Genomic DNA, 11,267 nt, shown 5'->3' with positions numbered 1-11,267 from the left:
AAAATAATTCTGGTTCATTTTGGGAATTTGAGATGGTTTGATCTTGAGCTTGAAAAGGTTTTTGGCCTGAGCTTTGTCGAAGTTCACTGATATCATTGATTTGGGACTGATTTTAGTGGTTTTAATTCCTGAAAATTTGCTGGGTTAGCTGTTTGTTTGAAGTTGTTTTCCGGGCTGTGTTACCTCATTTTTGAGTTCAAAAAAGTCATTCTGCTGTTCACTCCTTGGCTGCTAGGGGTTGAGTTCATTCTGGTTGGCTGTTGTTGCTGATTCTGCTGTGTATTTGCTGATCAGTCACCCCTGTTTTCTTTCCATTTTCCAGGTACATGTTCTAAGTCTATCATGATGTAGCTCTCAGTTGGGAATGAGAATGAAAGCCATGCTGATTCCTTTTACTTTATGTGTCCATTCGAATCTATATAGTACATTTAGCCTTGTTGATTATATAGATCGTCATGTTATGTAATTAATTAGAGACTGTTTTGAACTCATGAGATACAGTTGGATCAGCTGGTTCTGTTAGTTGTAGTGAAGGCTGATCTAGCAATCTATACTAGCTAAATACAGGGTTTGGTTCTAGTACATATATGGTGTATTGTTCTTTTGGTAGTTTACTGTATGCAGCAGGTTGAAATTCGACGCATGAAGTTCATGAATATTTTGGTATTGATTGTTCCATGTTTAGATATATTGATAAAAGGAACGCAGGTTTATTTTAGGGGTTAATCTATGGTTCTGTGATTAGGAGATTACATTAATTGATAAGTTGACTCAAGTCTACTTGTTAAGGTTCTGATAATATTGAAGCATGCCTATTTCAATTCGAATTTTTGATTAATTAATAGCTTCTCATTTGCCGTGAATATGATAGTTAATTAAGGTTTGTATCTCTTTATGAAGCTTAGTGCTTCCAATATTCAAAGAGTCTCGTGGTGCCTGAGACTCGAACTCGAGTTCCTCATTCAAAAACAAGGACAGTATATCTTCAGGAATTTGGGCTCACCCTTGGGCCCAAGTAGAATATTTGCTTTCAAATGTGCCCAATTTGTTCGCATTGGGTTGTTAATACATAGACTGTTTTTCTTTGACTTCACTTCACCAATACGTTTGGGATTGGATTAAACTTTGCCTTAAATAACCAGTCTTCCTTTGTGCATCTGATTTCTTTTGAAGTTTTTTTAGTCACATCGTTGGGCTTTTCAAGTTAAGTGGCATACTCAAGCTAAGGGCCTCTTCAGTAATGAATTTTCACTGGAATGGATCAATGAAATTCTTGTCTGGATGCTGTATCATAGATGACAAAGTAGCCTATGCATCGGCGAACTCATCCTGGATTCTGGGAACATGTCGGAATTCTGTCTTTGTGAACCTCTTCCTCAATTCCTGTACCTGATGTAGATACAGGAGTATCTTGGAGTTCTTGGTTGCCCATTCTTCTCGTACCTGATGTATAAGCAAGTCTGAATCTCCAATTACTAGCAACTCTTGCACGTTCATGTCAATGGCCATCTTGAGCCCTAGGATGCAAGCTTCGTATTCAGCCATGTTGTTGGTGCACGGGAACCTAAGTTTGGTAGACACCAGATAATGCTGACCGGTTTCTGATACTAGGACTGCTCCTATGCCAACTCCTTTGAAATTTGCTTCTCCATCGAAAAACAGCCTCCAACCATCATAGGATTCTGCAATGTCTTCTCCTATGAATGATACTTCTTCGTCTGGAAAATATGTTTTTTGAGGTTCGTATTCTCCATCTACAGGATTTTCAGCAAGGTGATCTGCCAGTGCCTGTTCCTTGATTGCCTTTTGAGTTACGTAGACAATGTCAAATTCACTCAACAGGATTTGCCACTTGGCTAGCTCTCCAGTGCGCATGGGCTTCTGAAAGATGTACTTCAAAGGATCCATCCTTGATATGAAGTATAGGCACAGAAGTAATGCCTTAGCTTCTGGGCCACCCAAGTCAAAGCACAGCAGGTGCACTCTAACAGAGAATACCATGCTTCGTAGGGAGTGAACTTCTTGCTGATATAGTAAATGGCCCGTTCCTTTCTCCCTGTTTCATCGTGCTGCCCTAAAACGCAACCGAAGGCACCATCTAGTACTACGATGTAGAGTAGTAGGGGTCTACTTGGCTCTGGAGGGACCAAGACTGGTGGTGTTAACAGGTATTCCTTGATTCTGTCGAAAGCTTTTTGGGAGTCATCAGTCCATTTGGTAGAGTTGTCCTTCTTCAACATCTTAAAGATTGGCTCACAGATAACCGTAGACTGTGCTATGAACCGGCTGATATAGTTGAGTCTTCCCAAGAAACTCATCACATCTTTTTTGTTCTTTGGCGGTGGCAGTTCCTGAATGGCCTTGACCTTTGATGGATCCAATTCTATTCCTCGGCGGCTCACAATAAACCCAAGCAACTTTCCGGCGGGGACCCCAAATGCACGCTTCGCGGGATTCAGTTTCAGGTTGTACCTTCGCAATCTGTTGAAGAACTTCCTTAAATCTTCCGTATGATCAATCGATTTCTTGGACTTGATGATGACATCATCCAGATATACCTCAATTTCTTTGTGTATCATATCGTGGAAAATGGTAGTCATGGCCCTCATATAGGTGGCCCCTGCATTCTTCAGGCCGAACGACATCATTTTGTAACAATACATTCCCCACGGCGAAATGAAAGCCGTTTTCTCAGCATCTTCCTCATCCATCTAGATCTGATGATAACCAACGAAACAATCCACAAATGACTGCAACTCATGCTTGGCACAATTGTCGATCAGGATGTGTATATTTGGCAAGGGGAAGTCGTCTTTCGGACTGGCCCGGTTGAGATCCCGATAGTCGACAGAGACTCTTACCTTCCCGTCCTTCTTTGGTACTGGTACAATGTTGGCTAACCATGTCGGATATTCTACTATCCTGAGAACCTTAGCTTTGACTTGCTTAGTGACTTCTTCCTTGATTTTCAAACTCATGCCTGGCTTGAACTTCCTGAGCTTCTACTTTACCGGCGGGCATGTCGGATCAGTTGGAAGTTTATGGGCCACGATAGACATACTTAGACCAGTCATGTCGTCATATGACCAGGCAAATATGTCCTCATATTCCCTTAGAAATTCTGTGTATTCCTTCTTTTCTGATGGCGACAAATGAACGTTGATTCGTGTTTCCTTGACATTCTCTGCATCTCCCAGATTAACAATTTCTGTCTCGTCCAGGTTGGACTTAGGTCTGTTTTGAAAGTTCACAACTTATTTGACAATCTCCTCTGGTATGTCATCTTCCTCCGAATCAATGTTTGTTTGTTGCGTTATCTCATTGCATTTCACAGTCATTGGTCCATCACGATAGGTAATAGTAATGCTGTATAAGTGAAGTAATGAGAGAAAATAATAATGAGTGCTGATTTATAAGAAAAATCGAAATGCTTTGCTAAATTCCATAACTGTTTTGAACATTGAAGATCTTATTGCGGAAATCAAAAATGCGAAAAGAAAATATTATCTAGTAAAAAGTAAAAATAGTGCATGATGCTTGTTTAGCCTTTCTACCCCGAGGCTCGCCGGGCTCTGGTGGTTATGATGGTCCAATTGTTGAGGTATGCTCCTCTACTCACATCTTGTATGGAAGGACCTTCCTCCCCCTCCTCTTTGAAAACAACACAGCAATCCATGTCATTGTCTTCTAAGAACAAGTTCTTCACCATAGCAAGTGCCTCTTCTTCGTCTGTCCCATAAACAATGTCAGCCTGTCAAAAAGTCTGCTCCAAAGGCGGTATTGGCTGTTCTAGTGGGTATTAAGGACCGCGCCGTGGTGGTGACCAGTTGTTAAATTCCTCCCAAGTTTACTCGTACCCTAGATCGAAAGTAGTGTCGTGCTTCTTGAGCTCTATGGGTTTAGCAATCCCCTGGAGGTTCTTGCCAAGAACCTTGCCAGGTTCGTATCCACTCCAATTCAATATGCTCTCGATCATGGTGTCCCACCATTTATCTTTGTCAACAGCATTGACTCGCTCGATGTGGTGGTAGGTCTCCCCACTTAACTTTCTTCTTCCCCCTATTGTCGGAATGGTCCGATGACTATATATAGGATTGCTTCCATCACCGTGAAGGATCACTTCCTGGTGATTCCATTCAAATTTCCTTGTTCGAGTTTGGACTTGATCTTGGGACCCGAATTTCCTTGAATACCATAATGCTAGTTAATTCATAATATTAACAAATTAAGTTTTTGTTTTAGAGACAATTCTTGTAGATAATATTAGTTCGTCTTTAGGATGTCCTTTTAAAAACAAATTGAGGTGCACCGTGCCAAATAAAATCACAAATTGCGTGGCCCTCTTTAATTACTTTATTAAAATACTTAGAATCCGGGGTTGCCATTTAGCAAATTTTCATGGCCTCCCGCAAAGTTAATAATGGGCTAGTCGCTTTAGGCGCGTTCTTTAATAATTTTACCTTCCTAAACTCGGCTGTGCATTTCATGTGACCCAAATCCAAATCTTAAAACGTTGAATAAAATGTGTTGAGGATCCGGGTGCATTTCATGTGACGTGATCCGAAAACATGTTTTAAACGATGTTCAATTTCCTTAAAATTAATTAAAAGCGGTAAACAATTTAAAATTGCACATAGGTTCAAACTGTATTTAAATCAGATAATTAAGCCAGATATAATAGTTGAGCGACCGTGCTAGAACCACGGAACCCGGGAATGCCTAACACCTTCTCCCGGGTTAACAGAATTCCTTACCCGAATTTCTGGTTCGTGACTGTTAAACAGAGTCAAACCTTTTCCTCGATTCGGGATTCAAACCGGTGACTTGGGACACAATAACTCTCCCAAGTGGCGACTCTGAATCTCTTAATAAATGAATCCCGTTTTGATTGTCACTTAAATTGGAAAAACTCCCTTTATTTTACCCTCTCCTACGGGGTGTAGTAGTGAAAAAGGAGGTGTGACAGCTGCAGTGTCTCTGAAATATGTTACAGTCACCGGTTCATCTGAAATTACTTGATATTTCACTATGTTTTCTAAAACAACTCTATTTTTCATCGAATATTGCATATTTTCGAAAACTCTTTTTCTGTAACAGCCAGGTGTTACTGGGGGAAACTCAAACAAGGCATCCAAGACGAAGGAGCAAAGCCCGCAGATGAAGGCACGAACCAACCTCCCCTTACGAAACGTACATTTTTTCTTTTAGCGCAGGCACATATGACGTAGCAGTAGCATTCGCAAATATATATACACGAAGCAAAATCACCATCAATCGGGCCACCAGACACCGAATATAACCTCAGCTAAGAAATATTCTGCTCTTATTTGCTACTCGTTCTTTGCACGGGACTAAGCTTTTTCCCGCAACCTTGCATGAGGATAAGCCCCGACTCCATATTTGCATAAGGCTAAGCTCTGCCTTCCATTCGCATGGGACTAAGCCATGTCCCGAACCTTGCATGAGGCTAAGCCCTGCCTCCATATTTGCATAAGGCTAAGCTCTGCCTTTCATTTGCATGGGACCAAGCCCTGTTCCGCAACCTTGCATGAGGCTAAGCCTTACCTCCATATTTGCATAAGGCTAAGCTCTATCTTCCATTTTCATGGGACTAAGCCCTATCCTCAACCTTGCATGAGGCTAAGCCTGCCTCAATATTTGCATAAGGCTAAGCTCTGCCTTCCATCTGCATGGGACTAAGCCTTGTCCCGCATCCTACATGAGACTAAGCTTTGTCTCCCCTCTTGCATGAGGCTAAGCCCTACCTCCATATTTTCATAAGGCTAAGCCCTGCCTTGCATGTGCATGGGACTAAGCTCTGTCCCGCATCTTCTGTGAGACTAAGCTCTGTCTCCGATTTTTTCATAAGGCTAAGCATTGCCTTCTCATGGGACTAAGCGTTGTCCCTCCTTGCATAAATGTTGCTCTATTCCTGCACTATCTATTTGCTCCTCTTTCGGGCTAAGCTCTACCCTCAACCTCATAAGACTAAGCCTTGTCTTGTTGACTTTAACATCATGTTGTTGCATCTCATGGGCTGAAATATCACCAACCTGTCCAAAGGCGCCATAGTCTAAAGGCATCATCCTCATAGCCGGAAGACACCATGCCATGGCCTGAGGATCTCTCAAGTTTGCATATCATTATTCAAAGGCGACATGGTTCGGAGGCACCATTTTCATGGCTCGAGAACATCATTTCATGGCCTGCGAATCTCTTATCTCACAATTCATGGCCCGGGACATTATGGTCTAAGGACATCATCTGCACCGTCCAAAGACAACTTTCATGGTCCAAAAGGGAATCTGCAGCATGATTAAATTTTCGCACAAATACATGTCGGTAGCACCCTTTTATCTGCAAGTGACCAGTAAGCAACCGCTATCCCAGCAGGAGGAACCTCGCTCCAGTTCCTTCAACTATCTCAAACTTAACCTTTCACCATAACCATTCTTTCACCTATCCCGAAATCTCGTGTCCATTCTTGTAAAAACTTCATCGGTATATTCCGCCGATGGATCTGGAACTACACATGGCCCGATTCCTATAAAACCAGGGATATGTAGGCAGCTCAAAGACCAGAGTCCGGCCTCCATCTTTCAAAACATCCCATTCGGTCAAAATTGGCCATTATTTCTTTACCCGAAAACTCTTTCATCCTTCCCGGGTAAAGAGGGGCAGTTGTTGATACCCAATTTTTCCCTATAATACTTTTTGAAGTGCATATACACTTTTAAACTATGCATTAGCATCAATGGGTATTTTTCCATAATTCTTACATTTTTTAAATTAATTTATCTCAATATGTTCTTCATATAAAATTACAGAATTGCATTACAGATGATTTTAAAACATTTCTTGATTTAATATTATCATTTATGGTCTTACTAAGTTCCAATTATTTCATGAATAGTCAAATTGGCATATTTTGACTATAATTGCAATAACTTTGCAATTATAGCCCATGCATACATTTTTGCATCATTTTTACCTGAAATTAGTCCATTGTATTTTAAAATACTAAATAATTATTTATAAAACATTTCCACACATAAAAATCATTTTGGTAATTAGTTAATTATTTTACAAGTTAATTTTATTCAATTACTTTGGGTATTTAATAAACAACCTCTTTTATTTTAATTCTAGCCTAAAACTAACCAGCCCAACACCCCCTTATAAAATTAAGCCCAAACCCTTAGGCCAATACCTTATCCGCCCGACCCAGAACCCTTTGGCCAATCCTGGCCGTTGATCAGTCTTGATCAACGGTCCAGGACCCCCTACCTTAATTAAACCCATATACCCCCTTCTTGAGTAAGATCCTTCTTATTCTCGTTTTAAATCCATGGATTCCTAAGCCTGTGATCCCGTCTCTGTATTACTTTCGAAAACCCTAATTTTGGGTCCCCGATATTTTCAAATCTGTACAGATCTGAGATGAATCGAACCTATCTCACTTTTTTTGCGAAAGTTTTATGGTTTTTCAATTGATTCTCCGTTTTTCCTAAAAACTAGGGTTTACTGAAAATCATTTTCTTTAAAAGCTTTCCGATTTTGAATGTTTAATCTTCTGTTCTTACGTGCTTCTGACCGATTTATGTTAAGTTTGCCTTAACCTAGTCGATTTATGCTAAAGCCCTAATTTTCTCATACTGTGATTCGATTCTGAGTTCTTCGTGTTACTTGTGCAATGTTTTGTTCTGTGCTTGATTCACATGCTTCCCTTAGTCGGATTCATTGTTTTTGACTTTTACCCTAGTTCATCTCTATTAGGGTTTTCGAGTCGATTTCTCGGCTAATTTCTGTGTTTATGGAATTTATTTAACCTACTTGTCTATTTGTGAAAACTGATATTCTCCCCCTCCCCCCCCCCCCCAAATCAGTACAATTTCGAATTTTTGATTTACTGATTCACTCTGTCAAACTTATGTGCTGATTCTTGGTTATTCCCCTTATTTACGACCCTAATTAGTTTTCATACCTTATTTGATTAGCTGTGATACCCACTGATTCTTCAAGATTGCTTCCTTAATTGAATTCCCATCTATTTATCCCTAATTGCTCACTTGATTTTCTTTCTTTATATGTATCTTGCCCTTTACCGTTGGGTAATTACCCTTAATTAAGGGAAAACTACACTAATTTGTGTTAATTGATTTTGTGGCTTCCTTAATTACTGAATGATTGATCTCCTCTACCTTATTCTGTTTTGCTCCTAACCACTATAGATACTCTTCTCTATTCTCACTTCTAACAGGAACACTAGTTCAAAAACTCTCTTACACTCTAAAAGCTACTTGTTCTTCTCTACTACTTGTGGTATTCATTAGTCTAGCCGGCTGTAAGCCAAAGCTAGATATTGTTCAACATTTGCTTCGCATTCTGTGTTTTTCTTTTCTTGACTGGTATGTCCCTGATTATTTTTAAAATCTAAACCCTATGTGTTTCATTACTGCCTTAAGTTCATCATTTATAAGTACCATTCTTGTTTCTATTTATTGTCTTGCTTAGCACTGTCCTGTTCAATATGTGATAAGCATGTCTAACTATATTAGCCTATCTACTGCTTATCTAGCATGCCTAAGTTCTGTTTTGTTAAAATGTATGATTATCATGTTTACACTTTACCTGTTATCTGATGCTTCCCTGTTCGCAATTCATGTTCAATCCCTTAACTATGTGATCATGCTATGACCCTACTTGTGTGTCTGATTCTATCTTCCACGTATTTGCTCCATGTTTAGTTGCCTGCTATCCTGGTTAATTTAGTAAGACCATGAAGATCCTAAGTGTTCTATGTTGTCTATATGCCTCCCTGCCCCTGTTCATGCACCTTCAATAAGATTCCTATATGTTTCCAATCCCCTTTCACCCCTATGTGCAAGCCTGCCTGCTATAGTATTGTGAGTTTGAACTTTCTATAACTAACTGGCTGTCTACTTAGTTTGCTCTCTTCTGAACTATTTTTCAAATGATGTCAGTATTCTTTTAAAAAAACCAACTTTCATTACTAGTATTTTCTCAAAACTGGTCTAGAAAACCTTCTTCACTCCTAAACTGTTTTCACTAAATCTTTCAAACTATGTCAATCACTCTCACTTACTCTTAGGTTATTAAGGTCTGCCCCTCTGGTATGTGTACTGCTTAGAGACCCTTGAGATCTCTCTGAACTCTGGCATACCAGGGCTAGCTCTTCCACACTGCACATAATCAGCCCTTATTTGAGAAAGTCTGGGTGTGAGCACTGCCCAGGATCCTTAAGGAACTCTGACACACCTAGACACAAATGTGGCAATGATATCTTTGGCATTTGAGACTACTGAAGGCCTGGTACCCCGGGTTTGCTTTGGGCCTGCATCAGGCTCCCTATAGCTTAATTATATTGCATTTATATAATTCTGGTCTGTAATAATTATTTGTAAAAAAGACTGGGGTAACTAGTGAAACGGGAGGGTAGTTGTATGATACTGTGGGTAAAACTAGGTAGAAAATATGTTATAGGCTTTATATTCTGCAAACCCGCAGTAGAAGCCATGTTCTAGGATTACTGTGTTTATTTGCATTCTAACCATGTTACACCTGAGCTTTAGATATCCTGCTTTTAGGGCCTTCACATTTACTACTTCAGCATGTTTCATGCTCAATTCCTAAGTACTGTCTGTCGATGCCCCCTTTTTCTCGCGAAATCGGGTTTAAGACATTTGGGCGGACAACTCTTTTCCCTTTTGGGAATTGGGTTTTGGAGTTTGAAGAGTCGCCACCTAATGATTAAGTGCATTAGGACACTAAGAAGGGTTTGAGTTTGAAGAACCATGTAACGACCCAACCGGTCGTTTTGAGCGTTTGCACTTTGATCGCCAGTTCTCGAGCATGACTTACCCCGTGTTATGTATTATGACCAATGTAGATCGTTGGTTTTGGTTTCAGGAAAATTTGGAATGAATTTGAAAGAACAGTTTCAGTAGAAAAGCCTTGAATTTGAAAGGTTTGACCAAGAGTTGACTTATCTGTATATGAGCTCGGATCGGAGTTTTTATGATGTGGTTAGCTTCATTGGATGATTTGTGACTTAGGATTGTGATCGGAAGTGATTTTGGAGGTGCGGCGTAGAATTAGGCTTGAATTGGCGAATTCCGGTTGATAGGTGGGATTTTGATTCGAGGGTCGGAATGGAATTCTGAGAGTTGCTGTAGTTTCGTTAAGTGATTTGGGATGTGTGTGTAAAGTTTCAGGTCATTCAGACGTTGTTCGGTTGGGTTTTTGATCGAATGCGTGTTTCGGAAGTTTTAGAAGAGCTTAGGCTCGAATCCGATGTAATTTGATGTTTTTGGTGTTGTTTGTGGTGTTTTGATGATTGGAGCAAGTTTTAATGATGTCTTAGGATGGGTTTGCACTTTTGGTTGAGGTCCCGGGGGCCTCGGGGTGATTTCGGATGGCCATCGGGGTAAATTTTGGACTTGTTGCATTTCTAAAGTTGCTGGTATCTGGTATTTCTGCATCTGCGGAAAAGGGGCCGCAGATGCGGAAAGGAAGTCGCAGGTGCGAATTTTGGGTCATTGGAGGACCTCCGCAGAAGCGGAAACCGCAGATGCGGTGTAAGGGCCCAGAAGCGAAAAGGCCTGGACAGAAAAAGGGTTTTAAGGTTTCATTTTGTTCCGCGAGCTAAGGTTTGTTTTCCACCATTTTTGAACAACCTTGAGAGCTTTTGGACTGGAATTGAAGGTGATTTCGAGAGGGTGTGATTGGAGGTAAGTTCTTTGACCTAAATACATGATTTAATGGTAGAATTAACCTAGAAATTTATGAAAATTCATCAAAAAGAGGGGAAAAGCTAGCACTTGGAATTTGATATTTCAAAGTGGTATTTCATGGGTCATTTGGGCTCGGATTTGGGAGTTTTTGGTATGTATAGACTCGTGGCGAGATAAGGAATCCGATGATGTTAAATTTTCTGATTTTCAAGAAGTGGGCCCGGGGCTCGGGTTTTGAAAATTTCGTGAATTTCGATATTTTTCGAGTCTTTTCGATTGGGGTATGTTCCCTTAGCCTATTGTAACGTATTCGTTGTGGTTTTGATAAAATTCGACACGCGAGGAGGTCGATTTGCGTAGCAAGGGCATAGCGAGCTAGGATTTTGGCCAGCTTGAGGTGAGTAATGATTGTAAATGATATCCTGAGGGTTTGAAACCCCGGATTTGCACATCGTAGTGCTATATTGAGGTGACTTGTACGCCGAATAGCGAGCGTGGGGTAGAGAACCGCTG

The sequence above is a fragment of the Nicotiana attenuata genome, unplaced genomic scaffold (assembly GCF_001879085.1).
Source record: "Nicotiana attenuata strain UT unplaced genomic scaffold, NIATTr2, whole genome shotgun sequence".
Lineage (NCBI taxonomy): Eukaryota > Viridiplantae > Streptophyta > Magnoliopsida > Solanales > Solanaceae > Nicotiana > Nicotiana attenuata.
This window is presented reverse-complemented; position numbering follows the sequence as displayed.